The following is an 11,322-nucleotide window of genomic DNA, read 5'->3' on the forward strand; positions in this document are numbered from 1 at the left end:
GTGCCTGAGAAGGCTCTGGTTCACAAATGCAGATGTCTGGATGGGCGAGGATGTTTTTTCATCTTGATTCAGTGTCTGTAAAAACAGAGGTCCAGAGATGTTATATCCTGCTCCAAGTGACACTAGGCAGGTCTTGTCTCTATAGACAGATATAAATAGTTATAAATAAAACTGCTACAACAACCATTGGTGCACAGACATGTGGACATATGTTTTGATTTATGTTGGATAAATGGTTAATGGTGGCATTGTTGAGTCATAAGGTAAACATATGTTGGAATTTTTATTAAACAACTGTATCATTTCTACTTTCCACCAGCAGTGAATGAGAATTCCAGTTGCTCTACATCCTCACTAGCTTTTGACACTGTCATTTGTTGCTATTCTTTTTGTTTTCAAATTGTAGCCTAATAAATGAGTAGTGCTATCTCACTAGGGCTGCAGTCTGTATTTTCCTAATGAGTAATGATGTGGAACATATTTTCATGTCTTCTCAGCCAGGAGTATATTGTTGGTTAAGTGTTTGCTCCAATCTTTTGCCCATTTAAAAAAATGTGTTGTTTTCTTATTGAGTTTCAGGAGTTCTCTATACGGGATTCAGATCTACATTTTGCAAATCTTTTCTTTCAATTCATGGCTTGTCATTTCATTTTCTTCATAGCATCTTCCAAAGAGCAGGAGTCCTTAGTGTTGCTGTTTTTCCAGTACTGTGTATTGAGTAAGGGATGATGGACAATTGTGCTTTTTCCCCAGCATTCCTTGTTCCCTCTGAATGGAACCTCATGTCCTGTGTGAGGAACAGTTTCATTGCTTTCTTCCCCATCTGTGTGTCTTTATTGCTTTCTCTTTGAGCTTCGACTAGGAATAATAGAAGTGGGAATATCTGCCATGGGATTCCTTTAGTATGGCAATCACTTGACTAAAGATTCTTTCAGGAAGACTGGTGGGCAGCATCAGTGAGGGAGGGGAAGCTGCAGACCCTGAGACAGCTGAACAGAAAGAGAAGTCTTTCTTCTCATCATCTCCCATTCTTTTAGTCACCAGCCCATCACTGCCATATATGGTTCCCTCCCACCTGTGACTCCTGTGCTTGGCCCTTATTCCTTCAGCCCTGTGGTCTGCCTCTCTTCTCCTCTCTCCAGCTTCTAGAATATCATTGAGTTTTCCTGGCAGCTTTTTCCCTTCCTGCATCCTGTGGTTCTTCCACCCCAGGTCAGGCCATATGACATTTCTCTTCCCCCTCTGCTCAGAAAGAGGCCCTCCAAGTCTAGGATCCCCAAGTCTCAAAGAACCTAAATGTGGTCTGCCCTCTGGCATTCAACAAAAAAGGCTCCCTTCCATTATTGACAGCACTAATTTCAGGCACTGATCCCATGCTCCAGCTTTCAATTTCACCATATTCCATTCCTTGACTGCAACTCCTCCTGGAGTCACTTGCTTGGTGGTTGGTGGCAAAGACTCTGGTGAAAACCATGAAATTTCCAATCACAGCTCTAAAACTGACCAGCAGGGAGACCTTGGGTATGCTAATTAAACCTGGTCACTCAATTTACCTATCTGTAAAAAGATGGAATTGTGGGGTTAATTAATGTAAACCACATAGAACAGTGGCTGGTACCAGAAGGTGCCCTACGTGCTGCTGTTACTTAATACAATTCCTTCCCATGGTCATCTACACATGTTTGTGCCTCATCTTAAAAGCCATACAAGTCCCACCCTTAACATCTCAGGCCTCCACCCCACCTATTGTACCTTCTGGGTCTTATTAACTGTAAGACTTGACCTTGTCCACTAGCTCACCCTTCACTTCTTGGCTCAGGTCAGTCCGGCCCTTGCTGTCAGGATGAGGCTGTCATTAATGGCCAAAGCCAGCAGAAATCTTCAGACTACTCTTTCTGGACTGGATACAGCCTTTGAAACCATAAGTAGCTGTCTCAGCACTTAACTCTCTGGGCTTCTCCTCTGCATGAACTTGAGTGCTGTGAGCTGGGTTGCCTACATGGTTCTCATGATACCCTCTCTCTGCTCTACCCTGGTTATTCCCCATAGTGCTCAGGACCTCCTATTTCAGCTGCCCTCATCACTCTTAATGTATGCTGGCCATGCTGTTTTCAGGGTGCTTTCCACCCCCTTGCAGTGCCTAAACTTTTTTTTTTTTTTTGCTACAGGGTATTGAACCCAGGGACACTTTACCACTAACCTACATCCCCAGTCCCTGCTATTTTTATTGTGAAATTAGGGTCTGACTAAGTTGCTGAAGCTGGTTTCAAACCTGCCTCAGTGTCCAGAGTCATTGGATTACAGATGTGCACCATGGTGCCAGTTTGAGAGAAGCATTTTTGATGCCCTGAAATACTTCTAATGGGGGTGCATCTCAGTGGTAAAGTTTGTGCTTAGCATGTGCAAGGGCCCGAATTTTTTAATCCCAGCACACAAAGAAACGAAATCTGAATAAATGAGTGAACCAAAAAACAGAAGATTTAACATTTGGGAATAGAAGGAAAGAGAGAAAAAACAGAAGCCTTATGCCCTAATCCCCCAGGATAAGGGGAAGAAGGAGAGGCAGCAGGAAGTTGGTCAGAAGATGGGCAAGAAGATGTCACTAGATTTTGGTCTTGTGGAGTGTGAGGGTGTTTGAGACACAGGGGCGCCAGGAGTGGAGCCAGTGAGAGAGGCTGGTCTGGGTTCCTCAGAGCTGTTGAATTCTAGTTGTGTGTGATAGGGTTCCATGTGGGGACAGGAAGGTATTCAAATTTACTGATTAGTTCTGAAAAATTTATTATCATTCTGTGAAGCATTTTCTATACCTTATGTACAATCAATATTTTCTATACTATATATATATAAATAAATATTTATATATATATTTAAAAAAATTTTTCTCTAGGTTTAAAAATTCTGTAATTTTAAAAATTATCTGCTATTAATTAATTTATTTTTTCTGGTACTAGAGATTCAACTCAAGGGTGCTTTACCACCAAAATTGCATCCACAATCCTTGCTATATTTTGTTTTGAGATAGGGTGTCACTAAATTGTTGAGAGCCTTGCTAAGTTGTTGAGGCTGGCCTTGAATTTGTGATGCTCCAAGTCTCTGGGATTATAGGTGTGCACCACTGCACCTGGTGGTATATTCCTTAAGTGCTGTGAACACCTTAAAGGAGGCAGAACCTCATAGAGGCCAATAATTCATTTGTATTGCTTTTTGGACATATTCCAGAGCTGTTCTGATATAGAATCATGTTTTCTTCTGGTTGAGAATAGTGTTGAAGATCAAAGTCTTCATATGTTTGCCATGGGAAAGTTGGTGGTGGATAGAGGTGCTGCTGGGCCACTTGCCATTATGACAGAGTGTTTGCTAGAGAAATCTCTTGAAGTTGGGTTGAAACTCAACCTGGTCTGGAAGGAACAGGGAGTGAGGCTGATGGATGTACTCAGCAGAAAAAGAAAGTGGAATAAGGAAGAGGAGATGCCAGTAAGTGTCCATAGAAGAAAATGATGTTTGATCTTGACCTTTCCTGCTTGGTATACTAAAGGACTTCAGCCCAGATTTTTTTTCCTGGAAAATCTGATTTTTCACTAGAAAAATATGTCTGGGCATCCTCCACTGCTTTCCCAGAAGGTGAAATTCAGTTAAGGTAGATTTTTAGAAAAAATCAAGAAGTAAGAGAGTAAAGTAGGAGCAGGGTGGTGACACCATCTTTGGATCAGTTGAGCAGAACAGCATGTCCCAATCCCATCAAGTTCAATGAATGCTAACAGTAAAGAGGGCTACCAACACTGAATCAACAAGAACACCTGAAAAAATCTACAACTTGATTGCTATTAAATCAGGAAGCAAACACAAAATGAGGCTGGGGATAGAGGTGAGTGGTATAAAGCATTTGTCTGAGGCCCAGCCTGGCTTAACTGACCATCACTGGGGGAAGCGGGGGTGGGAAGAAACACTAATAAGTAAAAGTTCTGGGCCTAGCAGTTTCATCAGTAAATTCTATGAAATATTAGAAGAAGCATGGCTGTCTACTCTCAATTTTCTTTCAAAATGTTGAAGAGGAACTGGGATAAAACTGTAGCCTCTACTCCTAATTCTATTTGTGACAGTTTGCAAGTTGGATTATAGAGAACTGCCGGTGTGTGAATTCAAGGGATATTTCAATTGCACCAAAATTTTATATTTCACCAAAATTTCAATGATGTACTTTGCAATTGATGCCGTTAAAATTGTGCATGAAACAAAGTATTAAATTTGGGACTGTCCTTCACATCTGGTTCTTCCTGGTTTTGTTGGTAGTGCTCAACTCTTTAGAAAAAAAAAAGAATGAATTTTTTTTGGAAGCCCAAAACTGAAAATTGAAGGACTTCCTTGAAGGCATATGCGCATGTCTACAACTGATCTGGGTCATCAGTTTCTCTGGGAACATACTTTGCTTAGCATGTTTTGCCTTTCCTGAAAATATTCATTTTGAATCTGAGAAAGTAAACATCTGCCTGTGGTGAGTCAAAGATGTAAAAGTGAGACTTTTGCAGTTCACTATAGGAAATGGAGGGAAGGGGTCCAAAAGTTCAGACAACTCTGGGATGAAGTCCTGTGACTGTTTGGCCCCAGAACAATGACAGAAGTGAGATGAGCTGAAGAATTCTGGTAACGAACCTTTCCCATACATTGATACTGGGCAGGATTCGCAGGCAAGGGAGAACCCAGTGTGGACCTGTGCAAAGAGGACCCCAGAATCCATCCCTTTTCTCGCCAAGAAAAAACACCTGCACTGGGCCCATGCTGGCATTCAGCCAACCCACCTTTCATTTCCCAATCTGCAAATCAAGCACACTAGTGGAAAACGATTGTTTCCATGATTTTATTATACAAGGGACAGTAAATTTCATGAAAATCCAAGAAGTCATAGACTTCTCCCTCGACTGCTAATCTGAGAATTGTCTATTTGAACATGGTTTCTTCTCAGAGGATCGTCCATTGCAGCATGTTCACGGAGATGCCAGTGCTCTCAAGCCAAATGCAGGCAGCCAAAAGTTCAGAGCCTTCAAATGTAAAGCCTCCGCATGGGAGTGGAAATCTCAGGCAGAGGCTCCTGGCACCAGCACATCAAGATGCTGGAAAGAGTATGGGCAATCTCGGGATCCCTTGGTCCAATGGGGCAGCCTGGGCACCGGTCTTCTGGTTTCTTAGAGGTGTCCAACTCTCCTGGTGGGGCCGATGGCTCCTGCTGGGTCTGAGGCCTTGGGCCAGGGCAGGCAGGCAGGCAGTTCTGGGCCTCTTCTCAAAGTGCTGTGCAATCCGGATCCGTGGATGGGGCAGTCAGAGCTGAGAAACCCACAGGGTGGTAAAAGTGTTTCGCGGTTGAAGTCCTGATGATCCCCAGAAAGGAAGCAAAGCCTGGGATACAAAGGCAGAGGCAAAGGCCCAGCATCTGCTTCCTCAATGGCTGGCAGTGCCTGGGGCCCTGGAGCATACTCTCCACAATCCCAGGCCTCCCTCACACAGTAGTTAAAATACTTCTCTATAGCTGCAGACTCTCAGAGGGGAAAATGTCTTCAGAGACCACTTGCAAGATAATTTCTACTCTCCTGGGATCCTCTTGACCTGAAACACAGGGTGTGGAACATATGGAGACAGGATCTTATGGGTACATTTCTGCTAAAGGGCAAATTCAATCATCTTGGATGTCCGTGTTGGATTGAATGGATGTTGTTGATAGATAGTTTTCATACCACTTTTGTAATTGCCAGGATCCCAATCACTGGTGGCCATGACCCACACCTATCCCAGGATTTTGGAAACTCACTGGACAATCCCTTGCACAGTCCACTTTGCAGGAGTGAAGGAGCAAAAGTCAGATATGCTCAAGTAATGGCAGTAGCCATCAAAAAGAGAAGCACTGGCATCTGCTGCTGCTTCCTTGTTCTTTCAACATTTATTTCAAGCAAGCCACCATCCTATTGGATGACGCTGCCCAACTTTAGGGAGGGTCTGCACTTCAGTTGCTATCCCACATGCCAATGATTACTAGACACACCCAGAAGGCTCTGAATCATTGGCATGTCCAAATCCCATCAAGGTGAATGAATGCTAACAGTAAAGAGGGCTACCAACACTGAATCAACAATAATACCCGAAGAAATCTACAACTTGATTGCCATTAAATCAGGAAGCAAACACAAGGTGAGGCTGGAGATAGAAGTAAACCTCAGTAACAATACTAAACCCACTCTAACTTTTCTATGATGACAACGTGTAGAGTTCCCTACTAAATGAGGATATAACATTAAAACAAATGGGAATATATTCTTAATCTTTTCTTGGTTAATATTTTTTAAACATCCCATTTTCTTTGTTTTAAACCATTTTTTTAAACATCTTTATTTTTTTAATATGGCTTTGAGCATCAAACCCAGAGCCCCACACAGACTAGGTGAGCGCAGCACTGCTTGAGCCACATATCCAACCCTGGTTTTATATTTTTAAATAGATTTCATACGTACCATTCTGTCTTTTTCAAACTATAAAATTCTGTTCAAGGAAAGATCTATTTAGTTATACAGAGAGTAAATCATGTACAGTTTTTCCTCAATATTTGTAAATATAGTCTCTATCATTTGAGTTTTTCCTTGGTAAGATTTACTTTCTTCCTTTTTGCCAAGCATTCTAAATTTTAAAGAAAGGTTGCACCTAATTGACCACTGTGTTCACTGCTAAGTAGACTTTCTTTAGAATGACAGTACTTAGATCATTTGGTGACCTTCAGATTACATCAGAATGTGGAATGAACCTCTTAAGTCTTCACTTCTGTGCGTCAGTTAACACAAATCATGTAAATTGCTGTGAGATTTAACTTGCAGAAAAGTAATCAGTCTGGCTAAAGAAATGTAGGAACTATTCCTAGGAAGTTTAGGTCGATTGGAATGTTCTGAGGAGGGAAAACTATAATGCAGACAGATGCCCTTAAGAAGATCATCCCCATCACACCTTTTTCCTGTTCATTGCTTTCTACACATAATTTTCCTCAATTTACAATCACATTCATGCACCTGAGTTCCCTGGGGTGGCCCTTTTGGGAATGATGTCTGCACCTCAGCTTCTCAGAGTGCCATACTTTGAGTAAACCTGATTGGTTTTAAATCTTGATTCCCAAGTACTTAGATACCAGGGGTGAGTACATGGACTTGGATCCAGTAATAGATTCAGCTTTTAACAATTTGAGTTCACTGGGGACCTGTATCTGCATCCTTCTCATGCCATACACTCACTTCTGAATGGCCTGTCCCGTCCTTTGTCCTGAAATACCAAGCAGGAGAGTAAATCTATTTCCCACATGAATATATTCTGCCAACTCAAGGTCTGATACTCCAAAAGTGAATTTCTTGTTTTGTACTGAACGCCTTCACTGGATTTACTCAAAAAACTCAACACTACGTTTACCCTCTTTGTGGATTCCCTGTCTTGAATAATGATACCCAAAAATGTTAACAGTAACTCAGAAATCTAGGATGAATATTCCCTCCATCTCTCATTCTTTTTTATTGGCATCCTTTTTCCTATTCTCCTTTTGAACTTCCCTTCCTCCTTCACCATAATACTAACTCTGATTCTATCCAGAGACTGAACCCTTTATGCTATATTAGTTATCACTGGATTAAAAAAAAACTGAGATATTCTAGATTTCAAGATGAGGTCTAGAGGAGAGAGATAGATAGATAGATAGATAGAGAGAGAGAGAGAGAGAGAGAGAGAGAGAGAGAGAGAGAGAAGATATTCAAATATTCAATGAGTTTACTCTTTAGGGTCAGACTAAAAGAAATGTCTAACATTCCTGAATATATGCTGAAATTTTCACTTGTAACCCCATCTGGTAGCCAACCAGAGCCACTGCATCTAGCTTATGTGTGAATTTTCTTGACTATGAACATTGTCCAATCCAGAAACAACAAGTGAACTGTCTCACTAGTCCACAAATTTTCCCATTCTGCATTATAATGCCTCTCTTATCTATAGCCAATATAAGCTAAATGTAAAATGATGTATACTTTCCTTCCTCACATTTTCATGATAAGAATACTTTTGGCTCTTAGGCCTGGTGTACATATTTCCAGCCACACTCCAGCCTTGCTACTGATAGTTGTGGAACTTGTCTTGGGACCTGCCCCTTTTCTGGCTAGCAACCAGCATGGCCCAATGTGGACAGTGATTTCAGAGAACCATCAGTTTAAAGGGGTTTTATTTAATGTCACCTTCTATGTATGCATTCCCCTTTCTACTAGGGGCAATGATGTCTGCATTCACTGTCCTCAGTACATGTTTCTCTGGCAATTTCACTAAGATTCACTCCACAGTTTGGTGAAAGAAGAAATTCTCTCTAGGTTCTTAGTGGTTCACATTGATGCATTACATTCATGGACTCAGGATGCCTTGTGTAATCTGAACTCAACTAGGCCCAGGTTCATGCTGTTCCCATGAACTCCTGCTTTCTTTTCACAGGAGAGACACAAAGTTTTATCCCAGAGCTGGGTGTGCTCCTGGATTCAGTACTGAATACAGTCCTAGATTATAAGAAACAACTGTACCCTAAATATAAGTAGCACCAGGAACGGGACACTATGTGGAAGGATTAGGAAAAAAATCTTTATAAATGTATTGTGAGTGCTACTCAGGAAGCTCCTCTTCACCCTGCAGGAACTAGAGAATAGGGTACTTAAAATCCATCCATCTCTTCTAGAGAGCATCACAAACAAAGTCCTTTGAGCCACAATAAAACTAAAAAACTGACACTAAATGATCAGAGGGAAGTTTGAATTTTCAATCCAGGAGACCTATGGAACATGCTCTCTTTTTGGCTGGTGAATAAGGTGCACATTGCAGTTCTCTGTTGAGATAAGAGGCAAAAAGGATTGTGAACTTTCTATCTCAATGTTACTGACCCTGGGGAATGTTCTCTTTTACCAGCTGCTCATTGGTTGCCATGGTCTTTTTCTTCACCTGAAATACCAGGCCCAGGGGTGACCCCTGTTACCTCAGTATTGAGCCTCAAATTCAAATTGGAAAGAAGGAGATGGAGATGCTTGCTATGGTTTGAATGTATTCCTGAAAGCTTATTCACAGGAATCTGAATCCCCCCATGCAACAGTATCGGAAGATGGGGCCTGAAAAATGTGATTAAGCCAGCAGGGCTCTGTCTGCATGAATGGCTTCCATGCCCTTTACAAAAGGGCTTTCAGTAGTGGGCCCTAGCACAAATGTTCCTGTGCATTTGCACTATAGGACAAGGTAGCACAAAGGCCCTTGTCAGTTGCCTGCACCATGTTTTTGACCTCACTAACTTCAGAACCCATAGAAAATGTGTTTATTTTCATAATAAATTGCCTGGTTCCTGAGATTCTGTTATAGTGACAGGGACCAGATTAATACAGTTGTTATAATTAGGAGTTTTTCTAATGAAGGGGATTATGAAAAAAGTTTAGGATATGCCACCCTCAATATATGCCACTTTGGCCTAAGGATTATTTTTAACTAAAGCATTTGAGTTTCTGAAATCTCTCTTTATACCTAAAAGTAGGGCTATCCCAAATAACTTTATCATCATTACTACTCACCCCAGAAACAATTACATCTCCCTCTGATGAGAGAATTTGCCACCACACTCAAACAGACATTCTCTACAAACTATCTTAATTCCCTATTAATTGGATTGTAAATTCTCCAATTTTACAACTCCTTTGGAGGAATTAGTTCTTTCTGTGATGCATCCATATACACAAAACTTAAAATTCATAAAAAGGTTATGCCTTTGGTCTTGTTCAGCTGTTTCCTAATTATTTCAGTCCCAACAAAGGCCATTGAATCTACCAAGGCAGAGGAAAATCTTTTTTTTGTTTTCCTAGAAAACATAAACATGTATTATTAGTATCTCTCTAAGACAGACATAGCTTCTGAGCCGTGTCCACACTTCCCACAAGGCTCACCTGTGCACACTGCTGTGGTTCCAAACTTCCTTTCTGCATTTTTGCTTCAAATGTTAGAGAATGTCTGTTGTGTGTCACCTTCTTTCAGTCAATAGTATCCTAACAAGTCTCGTTATTGTCTTTTTATTGTGCTGCATTTTTTGGTTTCATAAAGCTTTACTTAATGACATTTTACAGATTTATCTTTCTCTGTTTACACTTTGTTCACTCTTTTCAATGACAAACAAGGACAGACACTGTGAAAGGCTCCAATTCACATGTTTTTTTGTGCCCTACAGTTGGCCTTGGAGTGTTGAAACTATGGCTTGGCACCGATATACCTGATATTGCCAGCCTGCCCAGAATGCAGCCAGTTTCAGACTGCAAAACACTTAGCGTCTCCTTGTGGGGAATATGCCCTTACCATGACCAGTGTCTGGCCATTCTCACAGGTGCACACCACACTGGAATTAGACTGAATTTGAAGGCTTGAAGTAGCTCAGATGCACACTCCTTCAGTGGAGTAACTCCTACCAAACTCCTCTTTAGATTCCTAAACTGGAGTTGGTCACCCTTACCACTAGGGGTGCTAATTCTAACATTTCTGCTAAGATGCAAGAATAGGGTGGAGGGAAAGAGTTGGGGGTTTAGCTCAGTGATACAGCACTTGCCCAGCATGCCTCAAGTACCTGGGTTAAATCTGCAGTACTTCAAAGAATGCAAGAAGGAAGGAAAGAAGGAAAGAAGGAAAAAAGGAAGAAAGGAAAGAAGGAAGGAAGGAAGGAAAGAAGAAAGGAAGGGGTGGATCAGTAAGATATAGGACTGATGGGCCCCCAGTTTTTATTTAAACTGTTCTCTTCCCTGGCATCTTGATCCTGATAAGGTGGCTGTAACTTTTCCTATGGGGACAAGGCACTTCTTCCTTCATTCTGAAGATCCACAGCAAAGGAGGCAACTGGAGATGCTTCAGGTACTAGATAGGGTTTTGGCTAGAGGGGGAAATGGTAAGATAGTGTGGGAAGACTGTAGTAGTCATCTTGAGAGTAGGTGAGATAAGGGTCCAAATGGAGTCCACTTATCTCTCTGGGGCACATGTCCCCTGCTCCAAACAACCGAGGTTCATCTGGGGAAAAGATGGAATTGATTTGATGAGAGCCAGAGGAGTGTGGGTGATCCTAAGGGCTGCTGGAGATGCACATGGTAGAGTGTGCAGTCTCTGTGGGGCATCCCTTCCAGTAGTGCAGATCTTTGGGGGAAGCATAAAAAGTTGTGGTTCATAGCAATTTCCACCTGTGCAGTGGAAATTTTTGTAGAAAATACAAAAATTTGTGGAAATAATTTGTAGAAAAAAGTAATTCAGTGGCTTCAGTTG

General features: G+C 41.6%; 1 long non-coding RNA gene across 1 annotated transcript; it reads right to left on the reverse strand.

The window, feature by feature from the left end:
* Positions 1-4,851: 4,851 nt before the first annotated feature.
* Positions 4,852-10,110, reverse strand: LOC144375892 (uncharacterized). The gene is made up of 3 exons (XR_013435744.1): positions 9,972-10,110; positions 7,160-7,290; positions 4,852-5,598 (listed from the first exon to the last, which is right to left on the reverse strand). It is a non-coding gene; the product is annotated as an uncharacterized LOC144375892 (long non-coding RNA).
* Between the last annotated feature and the right edge of the window lie 1,212 nt (positions 10,111-11,322).

The sequence above is a fragment of the Ictidomys tridecemlineatus genome, chromosome 3 (assembly GCF_052094955.1).
Source record: "Ictidomys tridecemlineatus isolate mIctTri1 chromosome 3, mIctTri1.hap1, whole genome shotgun sequence".
Taxonomy (NCBI): Eukaryota; Metazoa; Chordata; class Mammalia; order Rodentia; family Sciuridae; genus Ictidomys; species Ictidomys tridecemlineatus.